This window comes from Bos taurus, chromosome 12, assembly GCF_002263795.3.
Source record: "Bos taurus isolate L1 Dominette 01449 registration number 42190680 breed Hereford chromosome 12, ARS-UCD2.0, whole genome shotgun sequence".
Classification (NCBI taxonomy): domain Eukaryota; kingdom Metazoa; phylum Chordata; class Mammalia; order Artiodactyla; family Bovidae; genus Bos; species Bos taurus.
This window is the reverse complement of record NC_037339.1, coordinates 34,468,466-34,481,447: the sequence shown is the minus strand read 5'-3', so window position 1 is coordinate 34,481,447 and position 12,982 is coordinate 34,468,466. Positions and strand designations below refer to the sequence as shown.

The following is a 12,982-nucleotide window of genomic DNA, read 5'->3' as shown; positions in this document are numbered from 1 at the left end:
CCAGACTTCAACAGTATGTGAACCATGAACTTCCAGATGTTCAAACTGGATTTAGAAAAGGCAGAGCAACCAGAGGTCAAACTGCCAACATCCAATGGATCATCGAAAAAGCAAGAGAGTTCCAGAAAAACATCTACTTCTGCTTTATTGACTATGCCAAAGCCTTTGACTGTGTGTATTACAACAAATTTTGTGGAAAATTCTTTAAGTGATGGGAATACCAGAACACCTGACCTACCTCCTGAGAAATCTGAATGCAGGTCAAGAAGCAACAGTTAGAACTGGACATGGAACCAGAGACTGGTTCCAAATTGGGAAAGGAGTATGTCAAGACTGTATATTGTCACCCTGCTTGCTCAACTTATATGCAGAGTACATCGTGAGAAACGCTGGGCTGGATGAAGCACAAGCTGGAATCAAGATTGCCGGGAGATATATCAATAACCTCAGATATGCAGATGATACCACCCTTATGGCAGAAAGGGAAGAAAAACTAAAGATCCTCTTGATGAAAGTGAAAGAAGAGAGTAAAAGAGTTGGCTTAAAACTCAACATTCAGAAAACTAAGATCATGGCATCTGGTCCCATCACTTCATGGCAAATAGATGGGGAAACAGCGGAAACAGTGAGAGACTTTATATTGGGAGGCTTCAAAATCAGTGCAGGTGGTGACTGCAGCCATGAAATTAGAAGACTCTTGCTCCTTGGAAGAAAAGCTATGACCAACCTAGACAGCATACTAAAAAGCAGAGACATTACTTTGCCAACAAAGGTCCATCTAGTCAAGGCTATGGTTTTTCCAGTAGTCATGTATGGATGTGAGAGTTGGACTCTAAAGAAAGCTGAGCGCCAAAGAATTGATGCTTTTGAACTGTGGTGTTAGAGAAGACTCTTGAGAGTCCCTTGAACTGCAAGGGGATCCAACCAGTCCATCCTAAAGCATATCAGTCTTGAATATTCATTAGAAGGACTGATGCTGAAGTGGAAACTCCAATATTATGGCCACCTGATGTGAAGAACTAACTCATTGGAAAAGACCCTGATGCTGGGAAAGATTGAAGGCGGGAGGAGAAGGGGATGACAGAGGATGAGATGGTTGGATGGCATCACCGATTCAATGGACATGAGTTTGAGTAAGCTGTGGGAGTTGGTGATGGACAGGGAGGCCTGGTGTGCTGCAGTAATGGGGTCGCAAAGAGTTGGATACAACTGAGCAACTGAACTGAACTGAACTGAAGACCCACTCAGAAGCAGAAATTTACATATGTTGAGGGTGTTCCTGCATGTGCTGATATATCCATTCTGCAGGCAGGCAGCCTGTCAGCTTTCACCCTCACCGTCTACACAGACGGCCCAGCTCCGTTTAACAGACACTTAGTGTGTCTTTGCTAGAGGAGTGAACAGATCGGTCAACCTCAAATAGGTTTTGGAAAGTAAGTGCTAGTACATAGTGTACATGGTGCTTCGGCGCTCAGTCGTGTCTGACTCTTTGTGACCCCACGGACTGCAGCCCGCCAGGCTCCTCTGCCCATAGGGATGCTCCAGGCAATAATACTGGTGTGTTGCCCTGCCCTCCTCCAGGGTATCTTGCCAACCCAGGAATCTCCCACATTGCAGGCAGATTCTTTACCGTCTGAGCCACTTGGAAAGAAAGGAAACAGTTAAATCTAGTAATATAAAAGTTAATGAATGTGTGATTGGTGTGTTATTAATAATATGTTTGCCAAGTCTTTTAGTTTGGTTTTAGTTCTTAGTAAATAAAATTAGCAAGTGAGCCTTGCTCAGGCTCTAAATTATAAAATATAAGAAAGCCAAAGGATTCAAACATACCAATGGAAGTAAAAACGTATTTTTATTTCCCCATTAATTAATCAAGGCAAAGGATATGAGGGTTTTTTTTTTTTTTTTAATATAAGCCATTACTTTGGAACTAGAAATCTCCAAACTGCCTACCCGTGAATTTGCAGTTTTTTCCTTCCAGGCTGATTTTATTAAATTTTTAGCAAGTACATATATCTTTCAGAAGAAAGAAAAGTTCTGAGTATATTAAAATCAGATAAATCACTTAAATCAACAGGTATGTTCAATTGGTTAATGAGTCACTTCCAAGTTTTTCAAAGTGAGGTAAAACGTTTTTTTCACTAAGTTTTTGTTGAATTGTTAGATATCAACATTTATAAAAAATCTAATTGCTTTCTGCTTGGAATATTAAATACATAATTTGGAAGGGGAATCTGTTCATTTGTAGGGAAGCAGATAAGTACAAACATCTTTGCTTTTTAAACTGAGGCTTACCAGTTTGGTTACCTGTGGTGTTTGATATTGTGAAAGCACAATAAATACTTTTAGATTAGTTATGAAAAAGTAGAAAAGCTGGGTCAAATGATCCATACCCACAACCAAAGTTTTCTTCATGTTAAGAATTTTAAAAGGAGCATTTTCACCAAACATAGAGCTTTCAAATAATCTTTCCTCTAACATTACTATATAATGTATTTTGCTGTACTAAACATAATTTAAAACTTCTATTTTCTACTATCATGTCTCTCTAAAATAACAAAGTCTGGATCATGCAGTTCTTTGAATTGCAAACATGTATCTGTATCTTAAAACTCAAGCTTGGAAATTCGTTGGGTGAGCAGGTATTCTTAAACTTTCCATCTGTGGTTTTATTACTCCTAATTATTATTTTCTTTGGAAAGCTTTCAGCCCTGCCTTTTCGCAAGGTGTCTGGCTTCCTCCCCCATGGTTAGGTCCCTACCCTTAGGACACGCAGTGGGGCTTGTTGCCAGCCGCGGGGAGCGCTCACCCGGGGCGCTATGCTCTCTGCTCATCTGCGGTGTTGGTCATGGTTCCGACCGCTTTTCACTTCCTCCCAGTCGTGAGAGTGTAAGGCGTCTACCCTGCAGCCCCAGGTTCCATAATATCTTTGTGGCTCATTGAGATAGACACCCTTTCCATCTTTGGCCACTTTTTAAACGAGTACTTGTTTTGAGACTTTGTGTGTATACTTTCTGTTATGTGCGTCTGCAGGGTGTTTCTTATAAAAAAATAAGGCCTCTCTCTCAAAATGTCTGTCACTGTGACTCAGTCACACCGATCATGCAACGAGAATGGACAGTGGTGGCTGACGTCATGAGCCGGCTTCGATGTGATCTCCGTGTATGCCATCAGAAATCCTCACAGTGTAGGTCTGAAGAGGGGAGTCTAGCTGCTCCTGTTCACAGATGGGGAACCAGAGACACAGAGATTAGCCGGTGTGTCCACACCGCTGTTCGTGAGTGATGGCATGGGGAGGGTGGCGGGGCTGCTTGGGCTAACCTCTGCCTGCCTGTCATTGCCAGGGCAAGGCGCACCTGGCCGGGCTTTCTGTGCCGAGGAACATCTCAGCAGCCCATTTGGTTCCCAGGTTAACCGCCCCCCTCCCACCCCGCCCAAGAGCCCCAAGCACCATCTCTCTCATTTAGGCCCTTTTTAAAGAAAATTTCATATTCATTTTGTTACTTACATTGATATAGTATTGGGTTGGCCAAAAAGTTCGTTCTGGCTTTTCCAAAACGAGATTTTTGGCCAAGCCAGTACTAACATGGTTGTGCTTACTGTACAAGCCAGTCTTAACATGGTTGTAACAACAAATTAATACATTTCAGTACTCATGTAGCATTAATGAAACCATGACAGTGGTTATTATCAGTGGGTCACTGTAATCTCTGATATGTTAAGGTAAACAAACACATAAGTACACATATGTGTTTGTATGTGTAAATATGTATTATATTAGCATTACATAATTGGTATTACATAGCTCATATATAAGGGACTTCCCAGGTGGCACTAGTGGTGAAGAATCTGCCTGCCAATGCAGGAGACCCAGGTTCAATCCCTGGGTCAAGAAGATCCCCTGGAGAAGGAAATGGCAACCTTCTTACCTGGAGAATCCTAAGGACGGAGAAGCCTGGTGGGCTACAGTCCCTGGGATTGCAAAGAGTTGGACACAACTGAAGACTTAGCACAGCACAGCACAGATCATATATAATATAAATACATATACAGTGTATATTATATTTATGGAATGTGTAATCAATATTCTACATGACATATACTGATACATAATTAACCTGTATGCAAAATTTAATTATTTTAATTAGACAAATGTATTTGATCAGCTTCCCTGGTGGCTCAGAGGGTAAAGAATCTGCTTGCAATGTGGGAGACCTGGGTTCAATCCCTGGGTTGGGAAGATTCCCTGGAGGAGGGTATAGCAACCCACTCAAGTATGCTTGCCTGGAGAATCCCATGGACAGAGGATCCTGGGGGCACGGGCTACAGTCCATGGGGTCGAAAAGAGTCGGACACGACTGAGTGACTAAGCACAGCACAGCACATTTGATCAGCAATATATGATCCATGCAAATGTTAGCTCAAACTCTTTATTATTTAAAATTAAAAACTCAATTAAGGAGGAATTTAAATGGGGAACAAAAGAGAAATCTTCAAAAGAAAAAAAAGACTTTTTAGTAACTCAGCTTAGGAAGTAGATTTCCTGAATCTTTTGGAAAGTAATGTGGTAAGTCATGGAACCATTTGGAGTCTGTTTTGAGGGTTTTATTCCCTTGAGCCATATTTACTGTCTCCCCCACTGCATGGTTTAGGTTTTAGTTTTTGAGAGTCTATGATAAAGATAATGAATAATGTCTTTTTCCTATTTCTGAGGCAAAAAATACCGCGTGTGGTTTCCATGGCTCTGTGAGCAGCCCCGCCGGTGTTTTGACCAGGACCGTGTGCCTGAGTGTCAGGTGGCGTCCCGGGGGCTCATGAGAGCAAACAGCATTGGGATGTGTGGGAGATGATATTTTCGTTTTCCCAAAGTGACCACATAAGACTTGGATTCTCACCATCTAGAGTTTGCCCAGCCCCTCCCCCGCACCGAGTATTGATGCCAACAGTGAGCTTTTAACACGGTCGCCTCTCAGCAGTAAATCAGGAAACTAGTTTTTGCATGAGCCTCTGGAAACAGACTTCAAGTCTCTGGCATGGTTTTCAAAGTAAGCTTTGCTAAGCAATTATTGGGATGATTTTAGTTAATGTGAAAAAATTGACTCTTGTAAACAACAAGAGTTTATGCGAGTCTATGTGGGGCTTCCTATTTTTAAAGACGTCTCCCTCTTGGAAAATTGTTTTCATCCTTATGAACAAAGTTACACAAAATTTAGTGTAATTTTCAAGCATAAAAGGATTCATTTCTGCCATTTAATTATACCGTTGCTCACTTTATTTGTGTTTAATTATACCTAATCGAGCCCACTGATGTTTGGCAGATATTAACAAGCTCTAGCTTGTAATTTTTCTTTAGAAAAACTCAACTGTGGGTTTTCACAAACCGAAAGTTTGGGGCGGGGGATGCATCTTTGGTGTTGTTTTATTAAAGGAAATTAAAAAGCTGATTTCTAAACACCGGCCACATGAATCTAATTCGTCATTCCCATTTCTGTGCCCTAGATTTTCTCTATAAATAACTTCTTCTCCGTCCAAGTTGAGCTTTTAAAGTTCAAAGAACCCAAGTTAATAGTCACTGGCCGCACAAATAAATAGTGCTTTCGACTCAAGCACCCAGAATGTGTCTCCGGGACATTTCGTGGTCTGAGAGGATCTCCCCTGTTGGGGGTGGGGGCCTGCTCCCCCAGCATGTAGGTGGGATCCACTTGTGTTTTTGTTCGGTTCTGGCTTTGCAGAGGGAGGGAGGAGAGAAGGGGATCTGAGGACTGTTTACTTTGAGTCATTTTGCTACTGGAAAGCCACCAAATGTGGCTTAAAAATATTGGGCAGAGTGACAGAGCCATGGCCGCCGGCTCTGTCCAGCCTCCTGCTGCCTCGGAACCAAGACAAGGCAGCCGATCCGTGCATCCCCGCCCTCCCGGGAGGAAGGCCTGGCCTTGCCAACCAGGAAATATTGCCATGACCTTTACAGGCTTGCTCCCTGGAGTTAAATAATAGCACCAGTAGTAGTGGTAGTAATAATAATAACACACTTTAGGAAAATGCACAATGTTTGTTCATCCATCTTAAACAGCAAGCAGTTCTTTATTACACATTGGCTTAACTCCTGCTAAAGAAAAGTTACTCAGTGTCTCTTGTTGAGGATGGTGGAACAGGAATGACTCAGAAACTTGGCAGCAGGTGTGGGGTGTGCTGTGGTGGGATTTTACAGGGGGAGGGGGTCATCTCTGAATACATCCTGGAGAAGTGGGAATTCATAGCTGAGGAGCACTGTAGTCCGCCAGGCTCCTCTGCCCATGGGATTCTCCAAGCAAGAATACTGGAGTGGGTTGCCATTCCCTTCTCCAGGAGGTCTGCCCAACTCAGAGAATGAACCCATGTCTCCAGCAGGTCATAATTTAAAAAATAAAGGCCATAGTATTGTCTTGAAGCCTCCATGTGTTTCTAGCATGGATATCAATGGGAGATGGTCCTCCACAAACAAAAGTGAAAGTGTAGGGAAACTCACTCAGTTGTGTCCGACTCTTTGTGACCCCCTGGACTATACAGTCCATGGAATTCTCCAGGCCAGAATACTGGAGTGGGTACCCTTTCCCATCTCCAGGGGATCTTCCTGACCCAATGATCGAACCCAGGTCTCCCGCATTGCAGGCAGATTCTTTACCAGCTGAGCCACAATGGAAGCCCGAGAACACTGGAGTGGATAGCCTATCCCTTCTTCAGCGGATCTTCCCGACCCAGGAACCGAACCGGGGTCTCCTGCATTGCAGGCAGATTCTTTACCAACTGAGCCAAAACATGTCACTAATTCTAGAGCCCAGGCTGGTGACTGACTCACTGTTCCCTCCCACACCACACCCTGCTAGACACACACACACACACACACACATACACACACACTCCTTCTAATAAAAGGGTCAGAGGGAGAACTCAGGGCCACCTGGGATGTGTTGGACAGAGGTTAAAACAGTACAAAGAACTTCTGTTCAGGAGCTTTTGCAACAGAGACTTCAGCCTACAACTGGGTTCAGTTTCAAATCTAGGTGGACATGTGGGGGGCAAGCGCCCGGGAGCAGGATGGGGAACTGGGGTGGGAACTCCCAAAGAGGAAGCATCAGGGGAAGGGGCATCCCGGCTAAACAGACAGGGGGATTCCTGCTGAAGGTGGGCAGACGATCAGACATCACCAGTGAGTGGGGAGGATGGGGGGAGGGTGAGGAGAGCTGGTCAGATACGGAGAGTAAGCATGTGTGGAGAATGGGAGACACCTGGGCTCTTCAAGACCAGACCTAAGAACAGGGCATCGTCGAGAAATTGGCTCAGAGAAGCTTGTCCAGTTTGGTCAAGTGGAGGGTCTGTCAAAAGTAAGATGAAGCAGATCCACCACGGGCAGCCTGCTCCTTGCCTTCTCTCCAGAGACCCATCCATACTTCTTCTGCTTCTGTACTCAAAGAAAGCACTCTACCAGAGAAATCACCCCCTCCTAGCCCAGAGTCATGAGGGAAAACCCCAAAGATCGGATGCTATTTTGGTTAGATGCCGTAGTGTATCTCGTGGTTCTCACCAGTGAATTTCACCCGGGGCAGAGAGGGTGCCCTTGGGATGCAGTGGTGAGACCCGCATCCTGAACACTGCCAGCATGCCCTGAGACAGGCAGATGCACTCAAGCTGCACACACATGCACACACACCAGAAGGGCATGTCTGTGACGTTTCCACAAACCTGGCTGTAGAGTTTGACTGGGGGTGGGGGGTAGGAAGTTACAAATGAAGGACGGGTTGTTTACTGAACTTAATATGGAAGATTTCAAGGCACTTTAACCACTTTGTTTCACTGAGTGAAATAAAAACATCAAAATAGACATTTATAGTGGGATATAATTTAATATTTATGTGCTGTTTACTTTATAGCCTGGATTTCAAATAATTATGGCATCTGTATGTTTACGGTGCTTTAGAAATACGACAAATCAGCTCTAAAAGTGGTTGCTGGCTTGGACGGTGTACAATAATTCTTTGGAAATAATTGCTCTGAATTTCTAGTTAATTCAAGATGTCTAGTTAATTCAACGCATGAAATGGTCACTTCATACACTTAAGCTGTCATGAACTGCAAGCTATGATGTTATTCTTAAAAGTTCAAAAATAGTATTAGAATAGTATTGTTTTAAAATGGCAAATACTTTAGAGAAAATATATACTTTTAAAATTTTATTGAAGTATTATTGATTTACAGTGTTGTGGTAATTTCTGCTGTGTAGCAAAGGCATTCAGTTATATGAGATATATGCATTATTTTTCGTATTCTTTCCTATTATGCCTTATCACAGGATACTGAATATAGTTCCCTGTGCTGCACAGTAGGACCTTGTTGTTTATCCATCCTGTTTATAACAGTTTGCATCTACTAACCCCAAACTCCCAATCCAGCCCTCCCCCACCCCCCTCCACCTTGGCAGCCACACTTCTCTATGTCTATGAGTCTGTTTCTGACTGAAAGCGCAGGTCGCTCAGTCGTGTCTGACTCTTTGCAACCCCATGGACCATACAGTCCATGGAATTCTCCAGGCCAGCATACTGGAGTGGGGAGCCTTTCCCGTCTCCAGAGGATCTTCCCAACCCAGGGACCAAACCCGGGTCTCCTGCATGGCAGGTGGATTCGTTACCAACTGAGCCACAGGGAAGCCCAAGAATACTGGAGTGGGTAGCCTAGCCCTTCTCCAGCGGATCCTCCCAACCCAGGAATTGAACCAGGGTCTCCTGCCTTGCAGGCGGATTCTTTATCAGCTGAGCTATTTGAATAAAATTCACCCAAATAATCAATCTCTGTACAAGTATGACTCACGGTTCCTGCTCTGTACACTTCGGTACTGTTTTATGATACTAATGATGCAAAGCCTTACCTCAACCCCTAACCCAGTGCTACCCCAAAGAAAATTGCTCTTGCTGCCAGTAAAACGTGTGAACTCCAGGCAGAAATAGTGAGCCAGTATCCAGTTATTAAGGAAACCTCTGATACAGTTGGAGCCCCACTTTTTTCTTTCTATATATGATTTGGTCCAATGTAGAATGAGCCAAAAAAAAGAAAAAATCATGAAATCCTCATTCTACAAAATCTAATGCCGTGTAAATGACACACCGCGATATATGGCAAAAACTCTTTGGCCAAAAGAGTCCTCATGTAGGATATACACTCTAGAATACAGCCAAGAATCAAAAAAGAAGCACAAAGATTTCTCCAACACTAAAGTATATGTTCTTTCTCAAGAGAGATGGGACTGTCAACACCCCTGTGTGTATTCTTTCAAGTCGGATCGTTTATCCAGTTTCTCGGGAATGGGGAGAGGAAGTGAGTGGCTCTGGAGGGTGATGCCCGGCAGGAGGGAGGGAGAGCAGCTGACCGCCGGGCAAGGGCGTTAACACAGCCGCAGCGCCTGCAGACCCAGGGCTGCCTGGTTCTTTGTGCAATAGCGCAATGGAGTAGTGGATTCAACCGGGAAAGGTGAAATTCTACTTTGTGTACCCATTTTCAAAAGCAAGTAGCTGAGATTCATTTTAAACAGATTTTTATTCAGTAAAAATGTTTTGATGAAAAGTGATGCTTTTGTTGTTATTGTTCAGTCTCTCAGTCGTGTCGACTCTTTGCGACCCCGTGGACCACGGCACACCAGGCTTCCCTGTCCTTCAGCATCTCCTGGAGTTTGTGCAAACTCCTGTCCATTGAATCGGTGATGCCATCCAACCATCTCATCCTCTGTCGCCCTCTTCTCCTTTTGCCCTCAATCTTTCCTAGCATCAGGGTCTTTTCCAGTGAGTCAGCTCTTTGTATCAAGAGGCTAAAGTACTTCAAAGTGATGTTTGAAGTCACCTAAAATACTGGGGTCTGCAGATCCCTTTGTTCCCCGGCGAGACTTTATTATACTGGAATCAGGAACACTTGGGCTGTAGATCATCCAGAATAATAAAAGCCGTTGGTATCCCTTCTTTGGCCGGATGCTAGTGCTTGATTTCTAGTTTGGAGGCTTTATATGTTTTCCAGTTTATTTCTCAGAATAACCCTGTAGGGCCGGGTGATATCCCCTCTCACAGATGAAGCGGCTGAGGGTCAGAGAGTTCCCAGAGTACCTTGGCTGGCAAGTGGCCTATGTGTGTTTGTCTCCAGTGTGGGAGAATACCCCTATTCTGCTGAGTCAGCCTGGCCGGGAGAGCAGCGTTTCAGAGGTGTGCTGCCGGTTCACGGACCCCTACCTCTTTCCCCTTGTTTGCTTGTCTTCCTCTGCCCGCTTTTCCTTCCCCTCTCTGTTGTGTGTTAACCTGTATATGAGACCCGTGCAGTCCAAGCCACCTGCAACCAAGAGTGATTTTGCGGTTGTGGCCACAGGGACCTTTGCCGGGACGCTGAGCTTGAAGCCCCGCCCCGGATGTCACATGCTTTGATCCCTGATGCTGGGGGCACGGGGTGGGAGGTGCCCTTCTGTGCCAAACGAAAATCTTGGGATGCCCAGCTCTCTCTGCAGCTAACGTGGTCCCAATGCAGATCACACTGAGAGGCACAGCCCCCCAAATAGCAGGGGCTCCCCCCACCCCACTGAGACCGAACACACACCCCAAGAACTCTCTCTAGATGTGTGTCTGTGTTGTTTTCCTGATTGCTACAGCTGCTTTCTGCATGAAAATCAAATCATTACAGAGTTGTGAGAACTGAAAACACCTCATCATTCCACCCCCCACAAAAAAAAGAATCCCTGTTAACGATTTTAAGGAGATTCTAATTTGTGAACTGGGGCTTCCCTGGTGGCTCAGATGGTAAAGAATCTGCCTCAATGTGGGAGACTCCGGTTCCACCCCTCTCCTGTTCCCCCCTGCCTTCAGGTCAGAGCTTTGTCCAGCTGGAGCCCTCGGGGTTGAGGAGGGGCTGACCTCCTGCTTTGTTTTTCTCCGCAGCTCTTTGCTGTGCTTGTTCAAGACACTTCTGAAAGACGGACAGAGGAGCTGCAAGGGGGACGAAGGGGCCCCTTCCCCCACATGTGCATGAGTTCATTAGTGGATTGAAGCCTTATTGCTAATACTCTTTATTGAGTTCCTTACTGAGTACAGGCAATACTATTCTTTGTATTGGTTTTTGTTTTTTAATTGAAGCGTAGTTGATTTACCACGTGTTAGTTTCAGGTGTACAGCAAAGAGATTCAGGCATACATACATAATACCTATTCTTTTTCAGATTCTTTCCCCATTATAGATTGTTACAAGATATTGTGTATCGTTCCCTGTGCTATAGAAGGACTGCTGTTTATCTATTTCATATACAATAGTGTGTATCAGTTAACCCCAACCTTCAAAGCTGTCCCTCTCCTCCACCTCCCCCTTTGGTAACCATAAGTTTGTTCTCTATGTCTGTGAGTCTGTTTCTGTTTTGTAATTAAGTTCATTTGTATATTCTTGTATGTGTGTCTGTTGATTTAATTTTTAATTAGTTGTCTTTGTATCTAAATATGGATGGAGAAGGAAATGGCAACCCACTCCAGTACTCTTGCCTAGAAAATCCCATGGACAGAGAAGCCTGGTAGACTATAGTCCATGGGATCGCAAAGAATCGGATATGACTGAGCGACTTCACTTCATGGATGGAGAAATTAAATGTGTAAATTTTATGGAGAAATGAGGATTTTGACCTCCCTGGACCTGTGTTCTGGCTTCCATGGTTCCCAGAAGAGGGAGCTGAGGCTGTGAGGGGAGCCCTGACTCCTGCTGCCCCTCTGGCTGCCCGTGGGCCCCTGGCACACCCTCATGTGGGGCCGCGTGGGCCCCTGGCACACCCTTGGTGTGAGGCTGTGCGTGCAGCTTATGAGTTGCTGCCTGATTTTCTTTTTAATGGCCAGTGTTCTATCGAACGGAGAAGGCAATGGCACCCCACTCCAGTACTCTTGCCGGGAAAATCCCATGGACGGAGGAGCCTGGTGGGCTGCAGTCCATGGGGTCGGGAAGAGTCAAACACGACTGAGCGACTTCACTTTCACTTTTCACCTTCATGCGTTGGAGAAGGAAATGGCAACCCACTCCAGTGTTCTTGCCTGGAGAATCCCAGGGACAGGGGAGCCTGGTGGGCTGCCGTCTATGGGGTCACACAGAGTCGGACACGACTGAAGCGACTTAGCAGCAGCAGCAGTTCTGTAGAAACCATCACATAGTCGGTTTAACTATGATATGTAACTCTTCAGACATCCTCCTGTGTACATGTCAGATAAACTGCCAGAAAAGCCCACAGTATAATAATAAGAAGTCTGGCTCTGGAATTAAATGGTGTAGGTCTCATACCTTACGCCCCAGCAGTTCTGCTCCAGGGTATACATGTGAAAAAAACAAAAACACTAATTCAAAAAGATATATGCACTTCAGTGTACTACTTAAAATAGCAAAGGTATGGAAGCAACCTAAGTGTCCATCAACAGAGGGATGGATAAGAAAGATGTTGTGTGTGTGTGTATGTGTGTGTGTGTGTATGTATATATATATATAGTGTTCTTTTAGGTGTCATATAAGCATCTTCTATCAGACAGCAATAAACAGCCAGGGCTTCCCAGGTGGCACAGTGGTAAAGAACCTCCCTGCCCGTATAGGAGACGCAGGAGACGCAGGCTTGATCCCTGAGTCAGGAAGATCCCCTGGAGAAGGAAATGGCAACCCACTCCAGTATTCTTGCCTAGAGAATCCCATGGACAGAGGAGCCTGGTGGGCTATTAGTCTATGGGGTTGCAAACGATGATAATAAACAGGTAAATATTTCAAGGCAGTTCACTGGATAGGTTTCTAGGCTTGTAAGCCTCTGACATTTCATATGCAGCCATCCTTGCGTTCTAATATTTATCAAAGCACTTATTTTCTGCCTTGATAAGTGAGTGTGTGTCTGCCTGTTTCCCTGACTCCAGTTTCTGAGGATTCAGATGACTGGCCAAGTTAGAGAAGAAAGTGCCTGATTCCACCCTAAG

The 12,982-nt window shown here is 44.8% G+C and overlaps 1 protein-coding gene across 11 annotated transcripts in view; it reads left to right on the top strand.

The window, feature by feature from the left end:
* TNFRSF19 (TNF receptor superfamily member 19) overlaps positions 1-12,982 on the top strand; it is a 95,901-nt gene that overhangs the window by 28,128 nt on the left and 54,791 nt on the right.